Here is a 16,098-nt window from a genome sequence, read left to right as displayed (position 1 = left end):
TTAGTATGTTTAATGTGAATGGAAGAGTGTAGCTGACCTTTGGTGAGAATGAGATCAATATCAAGGAAAGTGGCATGGGATTTGTAATAGGACCATGTGAAATTTAATTGGGAGGATGTATTAAAAAATTCCAGAAATTTTAACACCATGAGTTCATACTACAAAGGTGCCATCAGTGTATCTAAACCAGACCAGGGGCTGAAGGCCTATGGATCCCAGGAAAGACCCCTCTAAGCAACCCATGAAAATTTTGACATACGAAGAAGCTTTCCTGGTTCCCATGGCTGGACCTCTGATCTGTTTGTATGTCTGCCCCTCAAAGGTGAAGTTGTTGGTATGTATGAAGTTGAAGGCTGAGGTGAGAATGGTGGTGTATTACCGTAAAGAGTCTGCATATGAACAAGTACGTTTGCCTCACTAGTCCTTTTTCTTCAGTCATCTTTCCTGTCAGAAGAAGGAGTCACTGGCTCCGAAAGCTTGCAAGCTGTAATATCTTTTATGTATGTGTTCTCATGCTGCCACTTGGTGAGTAGGTTTTTTATCTGTCCAGTTCCTTATATTTTCAAAAATAGAACATCCCTTAATTGGGCAGGTAGGTTATAAAATTTAAAAAGGGAAATGGATAGGTTAAAGTTAGATATAGTGGGAATTAGTGAAGTTCGGTGGCAGGAGGAACAAGACTTTTGGTCAGGCGAATACAGGGTTATAAATACAAAGTCAAATAGGAGGAATGCAGGAGTAGGTTTAATAATGAATAAAAAAAATAGAAGCGTGGGTAAGCTACTACAAACAGCATAGTGAATGCATTATTGTGGCCAAGATAGACACGAAGCCCACGCCTACCACAGTAGTACAAGTTTATATGCCAACTAGCTCTGCAGATAACGAAGAAATTGAAGAAATGTATGATGAAATAAAAGAAATTATTCAGATAGTGAAGGGAGACGAAAATTTAATAGTCATGGGTGACTGGAATTCAGTAGTAGGAAAAGGGATAGAAGGAAACATAGTAGGTGAATATGGATTGGGGGTAAGAAATGAAAGAGGAAACCGCCTGGTAGAATTTTGCACAGAGCACAACTTAATCATAGCTAATACGTGGTTCAAGAATAATAAAAGAAGGTTGTGTACATGGGAGAACCCTGGAGATACTAAAAGGTTTCAGACAGATTATATAATGGTAAGACAGAGGTTTTAAATTGTAAGACATTTCCAGGGGCAGATGTGGACTCTGACCACAATCTATTGGTTATGAACTGTACATTAAAACTGAAGAAACTGCAAAAAGGTGGGAATTTAAGGAGATGGGACCTGGATAAACTGACTAAACCAGAGGTTGTACAGAGTTTCAAGGAGAGCATAAGGGAACAATTGACAGGAATGGGGGAAAGAAATACAGTAGATGAAGAATGGGTAGCTTTGAGGGATGAAGTAGTGAAGGCAGTAGAGGATCAAGTAGGTAAACAGGCAAGGGCTAGTAGAAATCCTTGGGTAACAGAAGAAATATTGAATTGACGAAAGGAGAAAATATAAAAATGCAGTAAATGAAGTAGGCAAAAAGGAATACAAATGTCTCAAAAATGAGATCGGCAGGAAGTGCAAAATGGGTAAGCAGGCATGGCTAGAGGACAAATGTAAGGATGTAGAGGCTTATCTCACTAGGGGTAAGATAGATACTGCCTACAGGAAAATTAAAGAGACCTTTGGCGAAAAGAGAACCACTTGTATGAATATCAAAAGCTCAGATGGAAACCCAGTTCTAAGCAAAGAAGGGAAAGCAGAAAGGAGGAAGGAGTATATAGAGGGTCTATGCAAGGGGGATGTACTTGAGGGCAATATTCTGGAAATGGAAGAGGATGTAGATGAAGATGAAATAGAGGATATGATTCTGCATGAAGAGTTTGACAGAGCACTGAAAGACCTGAGTCGAAACAAGCCCCGGGAGTAGACAAAATTGCATCATAACTACTGACAGCCTTGGGAAAGCCAGTCCTGACAAAACTCTACCATCTGGTGAGCAAGATGTATGAGACAGGCAAAATACCCTCAGACTTCAAGAAGAATTTAATAATTCCAATCCCAAAGAAAGCAGGTGTTGACAGATGTGAAAATTATCGAACTATCAGTTTAATAAGTCACGGCTGCAAAATACTAACGCGAATTCTTTACAGACGAATGGAAAAACTAGTAGAAGTCGACCTCGGGGAAGATCAGTTTGGATTCCGTAGAAATATTGGAACACGTGAGGCAATACTGACCCTACGACTTATCTTAGAAGCTAAATTAAGGAAAGGCAAACCTACGTTTCTAGCATTTGTAGACTTAGAGAATGCTTTTGACAATGTTGACTGGAATATTCTCTTTCAAATTCTGAAGGTGGCAGGGGTAAAATACAGGGAGCGAAAGTCTATTTACAATTTGTAAGGAAACCAAATGGCAATTTTCATTGTTGTAATAAGGAAATTAGCGTTAACAGCCTAGAGGGCGTAAGCAGATGTGTTACACTCCACTACATATTCTGTAGTGCACTCAGCTGCAAAGTATTGTGCACTAGTTCAGTGTAGGAACTCTCCCTCTCTCTCTCTTTCTCTCTCTCTCTCTCTCTCTCTCTCTCTCTCTCTCTCTCTCTGTCACACACACACACACACACACACACACCAGTACCAGTACACATTATAACTGGAAAGCTGAAACTTACACTAACATCTTAGCTCCATTCCATTTCAGACATAAACTCCAACAGACCTGACAACGGACCACAATTAAAGAGTGGAACAGGCTTCGTGTCCCATATGCCCAAGTGTGCTTACCATACCCTTCATTGTGGATAATGCCTCACACACAGACCTGGTGGAAGATGTTGCCCTGTTGCAGTATCAATCCTTTATCTTGGATGAAGCTTGGAAAGAGAGATGGAAATCCTCTCATGGTTTTCATCATAACAGTTAAAAAAACTGTGCTGTGCCCATCTTCGAGTTCCGAACTACTTAGAAAGGTTTGTTGCTGCCTAAATTGGTTCAGAACCAGGCACACCAGAATGAGGATTACTGAACACAGATAGCTTTGAATGTGACTGCAGAGCAAACCTTGGAGCACATTGTTCAACATTACTCCAAGACAAGACACTATGGAAAATTAAGTGATGCCTTGGAAGCTTCATCTGGAGTAGTTAATGATTATCAAATATAGATATAGATACTGATACTGGTAGACCTGTTATATGTAGATTCGTTATTTGCTTTTTTCGTGTATATGCAATTTTATTTTTAAGTCCAGTGGTGCCATCTGTTAACAATATGTGGAAGCAGTAATGCATTAGGGCATCTCAGTATTATTCTTCTTTCATTGTTGTTGAGATATGAATAATCATTTCAGGTCAGTAGAGCTGTGTAGGTGCACTTGAGTGTTTGTGTGTATTTAAAATGTTGTGTAAAAGGAAAGAAAGTGCGGCTGTCAAGGAAAAAAAATGTATGGAGGTCACATTCATTGGAAACAAAGAAGTTTTTTGAATTGCTATGACGAATCACAGAGACTGCTGGCTGGCATAATATCAAAAGTTAGTTAGTTCATTAGTTAGTTACACATTCCATGGATCATTTTGCACAATAGATTGTAATGATGTGAAATGAGTTATTTTACATTCACATCGCAAATTAATTTGTGCACATGGTTAAATTCTGAACATTTTTCAGTTCTTTCTTTCTTTCTTTTTTTTAAGAAAAAGAAAAAGGATATACAGCTGTGAGTTAGTACTTCCTACCCACCACCTATTACACATTATAGTAATAGAAATGCTTCTGCAGAATAGGAGGAATTGTCAAAAAGACACTTTGTCAGTTTGTTATCAAATTTTACTTTGCTGTCTGTCATACATTTTTATCAAAGGGTAAGTGATAAAAAATATTTATTGCAGCATTGTGCATCCCTTTTTGTGCTAAGGACAACCTTAATTTTGAGTAATGAAAGTCAATTTTTCCTTCTGGTACTGTAATTTTGAACTATTGTGCATTATTTACAAGAAACTTAATGAGGGAATAAATATACTGTGAAGCCATAGTCAGTATGCCCAATTCCATAAATAGGTTGCTAAAAGAGGATCGTGGGTGAATACCACATATTATTCTTATGGCACTTTTTGCGCAATGAAGACTTTCTTAAAGATGAGTGACCCCAGAACATTATCCCGTTTGACATTATTGAACATCTCGTATTACATTATTCAACAAACCATTTCTTCTGTTTCTGTATATGTGCTTGGATTGATTACAATACTAGTACCATCTGCAAAAAGAATTAATTGTACTTATTGTATACTAGATGGAAGATCATTTACATATATGAGGAACAGTAGTGGACCTAAGATTGGACCTTGTGGAACCCCATATGTGATTTCTCCCCAGTGGGAATCATGTCCCTGGACTATATTGAATTACTAAGTACAACTTTCTGCATTCTTTTGGTTAGATATGTCATTATCCACTGGTTGGCTATACCAGCAATCTCATAAAATGTCTACCGAGGAGAATATCGTGATTCACAGAGTCAAGTTCTTTTGGGAGGTCGCAGAAAATACCAACACTATTTTATTATTTAATGCTTGTCAAATATGGCGAGTGAACATGTAAATAGCATTCTCAGTAGAGCAACCCTTCTGAAACCCAGACTATGATTTGCCAAGGATACTGTTGTTGCTAAGGTGAGATATTATTCTTGACTACACCAACTTCTCAAAAGTTTTGGAGAATATTGTCAGCACTGAAACAGATGAGCAGCTATTGATATATCTCTTAGCATCTTTCATAAAGTGGGGTTTAATAACAGCATATTTCAGTCTCTGTGGAGAAACACCTTGAGTTAGCGATGCATTATATATTTCAGGTAGGACTGGCCTTATTACAGGGGAACAGATTTTTAGTACTCTACTGGAAACACCTTTAAAACCAGATGAGCTTTAATTTTTGAGAGAATATGTAAGTTTCTTAATTTCAGAAGGAGAACTTCTTGATACATTCGTATGATTGAATTTTATGGAAGTTAAATTTTCAACATACTGCTATGATTTTGCTTCTGCTATATTTGAGAAATGTTTAGTAATACTATTGCATGATCTACTTGTTCTTGTCAAAAGACACAGTACCATTAAATGAATTCGCAACTGTCAATGAGGACTACCACCAGCTGTAGAATGGAATGACAACAATGAAAATTTGTGCCAGACCGGGACTCGAAATTGGATTTCCTGCTTATTGTGAGTAGTCACCTTACCATTTGGCTATCTGTGCATGACTCACAGCCAGACCCAAACTTCCATATGTCACCAACCATGCGTCTGCAACCTGTATTTGTACATCCATTATGTATATTCCCATACAGGTCAGACATTGTACTTGAAAGTGACTTGCCTGGTATTGGCAGATAAATACAACATTGCAGTGCTTGTGTTGTTCTGATTATGATGTAAAGTTCCTTTGGACATGCTCACATGTCCAAAGGAACTTTTCATCATAATCAGAATAACACAGGCACTGCAATACTGTAGATGCATTTCCCTTTTCCTTTCACAAGATACTTTAATCCCTCTAGTGTCTTTTCTGATTAGCTTATGATATTTTCATCAAAGAATGGTATGAATATATCATGGAATAGATTTAATTTTATGTTAGCATTTGGTTCGTTACAAATTACCCCCATGTCATCTCATCCAAACTATTCTTAAAAACATTAATCAGCAACCAAATAAATAAAAATACTAAAAGAATGTGCAGAAAGAATTGGCCAGCAAATCTCTTTCCAGCAGTCTGCATTCTTCTGCTCAAAATTACACACAATGTGGCAAGATAAACAGAGTTATATATTTCAGATATCTAGGTGACATCCTTAAACCTGCAGAAATAGAAAAGGTCGTACAGAAGACTTCACTATAAAAAATGAAGAGAGCAAATGGGAAAACACAAGATGTATATAAAAAGGAATACATATCCTTTCAGACCAAGATCAGACACCAAAACATAGTAATCAAGCCTGAAATACTGTATGCAAGTGTGACACTAACACTCTGTACAGAAAGCAAGATGGAAAACATACTGAAGGAAGAACGCAAAATCATGAGAAAAATTCTTGGTCTAAAGTTGACCTAGCAGTAGATGTCAGCAAGCTATCATCAACATGACTCACCAACAGAATCGTGACATACAGACAATTCCATGGGCCACACTAGTCAAACTTGACTTAGAAAGAACCCAAATTGATCCAGTGGAAACTGAAGACAAACATTATACAGAGACAAGATATTCAACTAGAATGTTAGGTCAGAGAATGCACTCCAAAGGAAACTAGGGACAAAGTGCACTGAAGGTAGAAAGAAACTCCAAGGAGAAAAAGACGAGAGAATTATAGGCAATTCTTTGTATGAGCCAACAGGAGCTCTATGAAAATAGTACATGGACTCTTCTTCCAGGATTGATATGCTGTGTCACTTTTTGCCTCTTACATTAAACAAAAATCTTTAACTTTTCTATTTTTAATGCATTTATTTGGCTACTAGGAAGTTAATGCAATAGATCATTGAAAACAATATCATGATTTACATATGGCAGTCAGTGTGATTCTGTGGCCAAAGGGGCAAACATGAATGTACTTTGATGTTATCTATATTTTGAGATTGCAAGTGGCAGTCACATTTGTATTAATATTTACATTTTCTGTGGATACCATTAGCAGTCCACATACTCACTGGGCATCAGTATTCCTTGTTGCTCATTATCTAGTAGCAATGCTGCTTACCCCCAATAGCAGTCCATCGCAGTTAAAATTGTTGGGACCTACTGTCATTTCCAGATCTTCTTGCACTTTCCTCTGGAGCATGTGCAGCTCATTAACAAGTGTAGAACTACTTTTAAAGTTGACTATCTGCCCAAATTCCTTGCCATATTTGGCAATTGTGAGTTGTAATGGATGGTTTAAGCCTGTGTGACACTTATGGTAATTTGTGTTGTGGAACCTTACTTCATCTGTATAAGTATCATTACAGACACAAACCAACATATCTGTGTTGTTTTCCTATATTATATTGAAACAAGTTAATTTTGTATCTTCTGAATGCTAGAACATATGGCTGAACTTCTTTCCTTCTGAGTTTCCTACCGTATTCATTAATGCAACTGGTGCAGGGCAGAATTGCAATTTGATGTCGTGTCCTTGACCTGCTTTGATGTTGATCAAATTTCTATTGATTGCAATGTAACATATCCATTGGCCATTATTGTCTTCCTCAAGAACCAAAGTTCTTGTCCTATATATTCAACTTCACTGATGTGATCAACTCATCCGGACCATGTCACAAGGACAACCAGATTTTCTGCAAGAGAGTGAGTTGAGACCACATGTAGATAATTGCCTCAGAAAGCTGAGGTTCTGAAAGCTGTACTACATTACATTTTCTACTAATATCTTGCAAACAAGCACATCTAGAGCTGCAACTGCAGTGACAGTATCGAAAAAGGTGGCGCATTTCTTGAGATACTGGACTCACATTTGGAAGGACTGGTGTTCAAATTTCTGTTCAACCATAGAGATGTAGATGGGCTGTGGTTTTCCTAAATTTTTAAGGTAGACGTCAGGCTGGTTCCTTTGAAAAAGCCACAGCCAATTTCCCTACCAACATTCCCAAGCTCGAGCTTGTGCTCTGATTCTAATGACCCCATTGTTGACAGGACAATTAAATCGTGATCTTCCTTTTAATATTGTCAGTCTCCTCAATTGTTAAGATTGTGTCGAGGTGACTGCCATTTAGATGTTTGTGGTACCCTTCAAGCTCTTCCTCCCTATATTCCAGATCATGAGAGTGTTTCTGTATAGCAGATGGCTGGCACTTATTCAAGAACATGTAAAGAAACACTTTGGAAACACACACATTCTTGCTGCAGAAGATAAGAGAATCTCATGCAGTGCCTCAATAATTTTAATTGTTTTCATACTGGCTACTAGGGACTCTGATACTTGGCACTGATGTGTGTTGTTGATTGCTACTTAGAAAATGTAAAGATCAACATAAGCAAGAACCCAAGTTTACCACTTGCCCCTCAATTACCACAGTGGCAGTCAGTCACAATGCAGCTACATTTTCATATGCCATCAGCAATTACCAGCCAGTGAAATGTAGTGTAACATAAATAAGTGGGGTTTGCATCTAATACAAGGGAAGTAATTAGGAAGAGCACAGCAGTGCTGCTTAGTTAGCCGTAGAAGAAGACTCCAACATCAGCATTGAAACATTGGCCATCTTACTGTGTTAGGCATGTTTTTCTTTAGTTCATAATACAAAAGGTTTGGATAATGATTTATCTGTTCCTGTATTTTAAAATGGATTAAAAAAGTCTTGACTGCAATAAAATATTTATTAGTAATAGTACTCAGTTGAGCAGCAGACTTTGTGGAGCAATGACACCTTCTCCGTTCACTGCCACCACTTACCATTGCAGTATAAATGATATGAAGATGGCCACATTCTGATGAAACCAGTTACCATTGTAAATAAGTATTTTATTGCAACCAAAACTATTTTTAATCCATTTTAAAATATTTTAGCTAGGCTGCTGATTTTCTTGAAGAGAAATGATCTAAAAATTAAATGACTCATTCCTGTATTACAACATTGTTCAGCTGTTTCCTGTTCTGTTGACAGTTATAGAGCTTTGTAAGCTATCAGTTATCAACTATCAATATAATCTTTTTTGCATAATTTCCTTTTCTCTCTTTAGTTTTGTACTTTGTTTGGTGTAGAGCTTAAACTACCTCTGCAATTAAGGTCACTAATGCATACATGTGTGATTGCACTTGACTCAGAGACTGATATTTTCAAAACCTAGTAGTATAAGAATTTTGCAGTGGCACTATTTGGCTGGCATGTGCAGGAGTCATATAAAGATTAGGACAACATCCTGGATTACATTACAAACTGATCGTCAGCGTCCTTTGGAGTGACGGTGTGATATGATGGTGATGATGTGTCTGTCAGATGCAAATGTTAAAATCAGTTATATCATTGGAGCTATTCAATTAACAGTAGGCTATATGCTGAGCCCTGGTTTCATCTTCTCCTTTCCCTTCATCCATATCAATACAAACACAACATTACACTATACAAGCACTTCCCACAGTTACCAACACAACACACACTTCATAACAGGTTGGAGGAAGACTTCCACTAGGATCTTACCGAGTGAGGTGGTGCGGTGGTTAGCACATTTGACTTGCATTTGGGAGAATGATGGTTCAAACCCCCGTCCGGCCATCCCGATTTAGATTTTCCTTGAGTTCCCTTAAATCACTTCAGGGAAATGCTGTGATGGTTCCTGCGATAGGGCACAGCTGACTTCATTCCCCATCCTTCCCTAATCCGATGGGACTGATGACATTGGTGTTTGGTCCCCTCCAACGAATCAACCATCAGCTCCTAGGATCTTAACCAAGATGATGACGCATGATTCCCGCATCTGCCTCCAACACTCATTTCATGAGTTAGTAATTGACTTTTCAAATGATGTTCATATTCTGTAATTCATTTGTTGAACTGTTTGAGTATAAAAATACTGATACATGTGTTGACTCTTCACTTTGATATTGATATGATATAAAACTCAATTTGTCTGCCTTCGGTTGCCTGTTAAATGTGCTTTGAGAATTCAGTATGCTGCAATTAGAGCCTTTAAACACCTTGGGAAAAAATCAAAGAGCATTTATATGTGTGTATTATACACTGATTTAATGAGCTGTTGTAGGTATTTCAGTAAACTGTCTTTAGATATTGTACAGTATATATAAGTTAAAACTCTTGCATGATTTGTTGTGAAAGTTTTCCTTAATTATGCTTCAGATGTTGTGAATTGAGAAGACTTACTATGTGAAACCGTTTTCACTGGAATCTCCCAATGAAGATAAGTTGCGGGAGGAAATTGCAAAAGCCAGCCCTGTAGACTGGAGTGCTTTTTCTTGTGAATGAATCATAAAATGCATAGAACAATCTGAATTAATCACGTTAAGCATTGCTGTTGTTATCATTATCATCATCCTGCATTTTGTGCTGATAAAGTTTCATCTTCAAACTACCTTTCTTGTTGCGTCTAGCTAGATGGAATAGGCTGTAAGATGATACAGCAAGGATTTCCACTGTTAATAATTTTCCCTAATATGCTCAGTTGATAATTTTTTTGACCCTAGTAAGTACTTTATGAAAGCTTACACTGTAGTATTTCTATAAACAACAATGTCAAAAGTATTTGTGTGGAGCAATTTGTTTGTTGCATAGAAATCCTCTGTTTGCAAGTTAATATAATAGTTGATGTCCTGCAGACACTTTTTTTGACATATTAACAATTCATGAATTGTTTCTTGGATAACCTAACCCAAAGCACTGTACTATGTATACTGTAACATTCTCACCTCCATTATGTGAACTGGTACCCTCTGATCCTTCTGCACAAGCCACGGCAGGAAAGCAAGGCTGTTTGTGCTGTACCACCAGCGCTGATGCTGTGGTATCAGCACTGATGTTATGATACGACAAGGGTTGGAACTTTAATAATGGCAACTATTTATTTACAGCTTGTACAAAACAGATACAAGTTTCAAAGTTTTACTGACCTTCAAAGTAGTTACCAGCATTGTTTATAACCCGTTGCCAGTGATGTGGAAGTCATAGGATACTCTTAGCAGTGCCAGTTGTGTAGACAGTTTGAGCAGCGCGGTCTATTGCCTGACGAATTTGTAGCAGTTCTGAAGTGAATGCTTTGAAGTGTTTCCTCCAGTTTAGAAATCAAGTTGAACTCACGAGGGTTTAAGTCAGGGGAGTGCAGTAGGTGGTATAGCACTTAGCAGCCCCATCAGTCCAACAAATCGGTAACAGCTTGCATTGTACGTGCTTGAGCATTGTCCTGCAAAATGATGGTCAGGTCCTGCAGAAAGTGTCATCACTTCTGTATCTATGCTGTTAATTTTTGGAACACAACCTGTGACCAGCTTAGACCAGACCAGTGCCAGACCTCAAATGACAAAAAAAATCGATTTTTTCCAAGAGGTCCATAAATTTGCCCTTCTCACCTCCATGTAGCAACCTCAAATATGAGGTCAAAGATGGGACACTGTTCCCACTTTCAATCACCAAGCAAGGTGCTGCAGTGGTTAGCACACTGGACTTACGTTCAGAAGGACGATGGCTCCAACCCATGTCTTGTCATCCTTATTTAGGTTTTCCATGATTTCCCTAAATCGCTTCACTCAAGTGCTGGGATGATTCCTTTGAAAGGGCACAGCTGACTTCCTTTCCCATCCTTCCCTAACCCAATGGAACCAATGACCTCACTGTTTTGTCACCTTCCCCAAATCAAACAACCAACCACTTTCAGTGAGGTGGGCAGTGAAGTCAAATTTTTTGGCTATATCTTATCTTTCTAGGGCTGTGTGTTCACAAAACCTAATTTTGAGTCACCTTCCCATCCACCCCACATACTGGACATCACAGTCTGGACATTCTAATTTACAAACAACTGATTCATGATAAATGTTTCTTGTGTCAACAATATTAAAATATGACCAATGTTATAGATGGGCAAAAATGAAACTATAGTTTTATGCTTTTTAAAAACTGATGCCACTCTCATACTAATTTTATCAAATATTGTAAACACATGTATTTTCTCTAATTTTTAGTTTAATGCTCACAACAGGTACAGCTTCTTGTTGACTTTGAATTGCATTTTTGTTATACATATTACTCACATACATATTCACTTTTACACTGTATTTAATGATATCTAACTCTAGTTGTTGCTCAGCTTGTGATAATGGAAGATTAAATAAGGGATTAATAGCAAAATTTAAAAAAAGGCTTTTTTATGCAGACTTGAGTTGTTTGAATGGAAGTCTGTAATGCCACCAGTGCAAGAACTGTTCTGGAAAATCCCAAAAACATGTTCTGTATTTCACTCCTAATATTCAGATCTAAAAAGTTTATAGAGCCATTAATTTCCATCTTACAGGTAAATTTGACTTTTTCATATAAACCAATCAATGTTGTGACAATTGTATTGATATCATCATCATCATCATAATCATCATCATTACCATTAATTAATGAAAGTATAAATCTGTAAAAAGTTACCACTGAATTAAGCTTTGTACATGCTAGCATCGCATAATAACATTTACAAGCCTGTTGAGTCCACATTTGCTCTATAAGGGTATGTTACTTACTGTAGAATCTCCAGTTCTGTACGACTGTGATGTAGATGTCGATGTTTGATCCCTTTGTATGTCTTATAGTTATGCTGTAGCTGAAATATAGATCTGCAATAAAGTACAGACTGAATAGTGAATGTTTGCTGATGTCTTTCCTGTGTGAAATAAATTAGTCACTGCACCCAACGGTTCTAGAGAAATCCCACCTGATGAGTTAAATGTTACTAAAACTTCAATTATAAGTGTAATTTTCTTATTTAATATTATAGGACCAAAAACACAGGTTAGATTATACATGAGCATTCATTTCAGATCAGTAATAGCAACACAATCACCACAATACTGTTAATGTTCCATTTATATAAAATAGAATCTGCAACCTGCTGAGAGTAAATGCAATGGGACAAAGAGACAACTTTACAAGATTTGAGGTAAGTAGACCTCTCCTAAAGAGTTCAGTGAACTACTGAGTGCAAACCATTAGAATCTACTTTTGCAGTTTATCCAATGCAGCCCCGCATATACAACTTTTCGTGAGAAACAACTTATGAAGTTAATATATTTATATACAGTGATGTGTTGGGGTCAGAACAAGAATGCCACAGCATGACATATACTCACCATAAATTGGCAGTTTTGACCAGGCTCACAAATTATGAATATCCTTCCCACATCTCACAAAATGGTGTTCTACTGCCACCCAGTCTATGAAATATTCCAATCTGTCCTTATGTCACACCTACTCACAACCCCTTACCACAGGTATCATATCCCTGTGGGAGACCCTTGCAAGACCTATTTCTGTGCATCCACCCACCATGCTCTGTTCCAGTTCTGTCATAGATATATGCAATCATCAGATGCAGGACCATTTGTAAAAGCAGTGTGCTGTAATTTTTGCAGACAGTTTGAGTGTACATGACCACCAAACAACAGTCACCTACATTTAATGTCATCCCTCCTACACCTCCCCTCCCCCCTCCCCCAGTACAGTATAGTTGGCAAAATGTTGCATGAACTATGATCTCAACATGTTCATAAGACACACCTGGTTTTGTGTGGTGGAGGAAGGAGCTGGTTCAGACCTTGCAGTGACTGTCTGTGTGTCCACATTGTTTGTCTGTATGTCCACATTGTTTGTCTGCCTCCTTTCAGGAAACACAGTTAATTTTGTTTACAAGCTCATAAAGTACAAGGCTAATTTAAGCCATGTTATTCTTTTGGAAATCATTGGATCGCATGGGTCAGATACTACAAGCATATAATTACATACCTAGAAATGCGATGTGAGACCAGCCAATAGAATTGACAAGAAAACTGATGATGTACAAAGCCACGATATTCCAAGAAAAAGCTCTAACTGAGCGATGATACTGAAAAATGCCATTTGTTGGACAATATGTTATTTCCACAGTACGAATAGTGAATACACATTATTGAGAGCAGTACATACAGATATGGAAAAAATGTGTAAGCTGCTGGGTTCCATGAAAGATTAAGAGAGGTTTAAGTTGCAGATGGAAAAAACAACAAAAAGATCAGAAGGTATTAACGAGGAAGGAAGAAACACCCTAACAGTGGATGCATTATTTCATAGACACTGAGAAGTGTAGTAATAGTGGAAAGTCAGTTATCTGCACTTCTTATAGACTACTCATTATTTTTGGAGTGATCAGACAGACATAAGTTTTATCACAGATTTCTAAGAAAAGTGAGCCATTATTGTGAATGCTAATGCTAAAATCAGTTTGCACCTAATGTGTTATTAAAGATTTAAGTATGAAATAAAATATTTTGATTATGTTTGTCACAACATTAAAGTTATCCAACACTTGCCTTTTCAATTTGGAATGTTGAAATAATTTATTGACTTTCATGAAAATATATTTTGTCTCATGAATTTAGTTAAAAAGCAGAGCTTTACGATCAACAAAGGAAGTGTCTAACATTTAAAATTGATGCTGTCCTCAGTGTATCTGAACAATGAGTTCTCGTATTACCTTCTTACGTAATCCTTATTTAAAGGCAATCAATCAAATTTGTGCACTCAAAATGTAAGGGATCAGTTTTTTATTATAAAGTAGCAGTAGGCTTCTTATTATAGTCACATTTGTAAATTCAAAGAGAAATAACTCTTGACACAATGACAGAACAATTCGTTGACTACAGTCCAGTGACACTATTGGCAGATAGAATAATAATGTAAGCAGCAGTGATATCTCACATGACACCAAGAATAGCTGTCTACAGCAGCATTGCTTATGTGAGTGGCTGTAGCCTTGTTGTATGGATGTGTGCTATTTGATGCCCCATTATTTTTTAAAGTGAGTAGCAGCAGGCTTGCATTGCCCCCAGGCTTATGGTCCCCACTGCAAGGTTGCTTTCTTCACCTTACGGACATCTTACAGCTTGTGCTACAACTCAATGACTATTCATCCTTTGATCCCACAATTCTCCTGGACTCAATCTCAATGAGCTCCTGTCCCACACCGATCTACTGGACCCTCAAATAGACTGTGAGCTGCTTCCATCACTCCTTTCATTATTTTGTTTCTGTTCATATCTTCCTGTTATTGAAACTATAATAACACTACAGAAAAATAGCAGGGCAAATGGCGTATCAGCAGATGTTGCACATTTCTCACAAGATCACTTTTGGAATCACTGAAACTGGACATAAACATGTCATTGAATACATGCTAATAATATCACTCTATTGCAGAACTAGTAAAAGTATAGGATACTGAAATCAGTGCTAAATTATAGTCCTACAGGTTAGGAGGTAATGTGTTGAATAGGTTATTTGGTGTTTCCAACTGTGGATCTAGAAATATCAAAGATGAAAGTTTACAAAGCTGCAGGAAGTATATTAAGATGCATCATACTGTTTGAGTGTTAGTAGCATTATGCAGGCTTAATTGGAGACTCATGATTTTTGGTGAATTTAATATTGATTTTCTGCATGATGTTATTGTTTGAGGACACCTGGAGTTGTTGATGCCTCACAATAAATTTCCCAACACAACTGAAAATCATAGTGCAGCAGCCAATGTCCACTTGTTATTACACCAAAATAGCTTCAGTGATTTATATGTGAAATTAATAGGTAGAGACAAGGAAAAACTGTTACATTTTATGTCCAATTTCAGTATTGTTATTTTTAGTTGTCAATGTTATTTTTAGGTGTTATTTACTGCAGGCTTGTTTCTCTTCTCAGTTATTTATTGGCATCCTGTGTAACAATTTTTCAATGCTATGGGGTATCTGTTGAGAGGCCAGACAAACGTATACAAACGTATGGTTCCTGAAGAGGGGCAGCAGCCTTTTCAGTAGTTGCAGGGACAACAGTCTGGATGATTGACTGATCTGGCCTTGTAACACTAACCAAAATGGCCTTGCTGTGCTGGTACTGCGAACAGCTGAAGGCAAGGGGAAAGTACAGACGTAATTTTTCCCGAGGGCATGCAGCTTTACTGCATGGTTAAATGATGATGGCATCCTCTTGGGTAAAATATTCCGGAGGTAAAATAGTCCTCCATTCGGATCTCCGGGAGGGGACTACTCAGGAGGACGTTGTTATCAGGAGAAAGAAAACTGGTGTTCTACGGGTCGGAGTGTGGAATGTCAGACCCCTTAATCGGGCAGGTAGGTTAGAAAATTTAAAAAGGGAAATGGATAGATTAAAGTTAGATATAGTGGGAATTAGTGAAGTTCGGTGGCAGGAGGGACAAGACTTCTGGTCAGGTGGATACAGGATTATAAATACAAAATCAAATAGGGGTAATGCAGGAGTAGGTTTAATAATGAATAGGAAAATAAGAATGCGGGTAAGCTACTACAAACAGCATAGTGAACACATTATTG

This window comes from Schistocerca americana, chromosome 3 (genome assembly GCF_021461395.2).
Source record: "Schistocerca americana isolate TAMUIC-IGC-003095 chromosome 3, iqSchAmer2.1, whole genome shotgun sequence".
In the NCBI taxonomy this organism is placed as follows: Eukaryota; Metazoa; Arthropoda; class Insecta; order Orthoptera; family Acrididae; genus Schistocerca; species Schistocerca americana.
The sequence above is the reverse complement of the archived record's forward strand: the minus strand, read 5'-3'. Positions refer to the sequence as shown.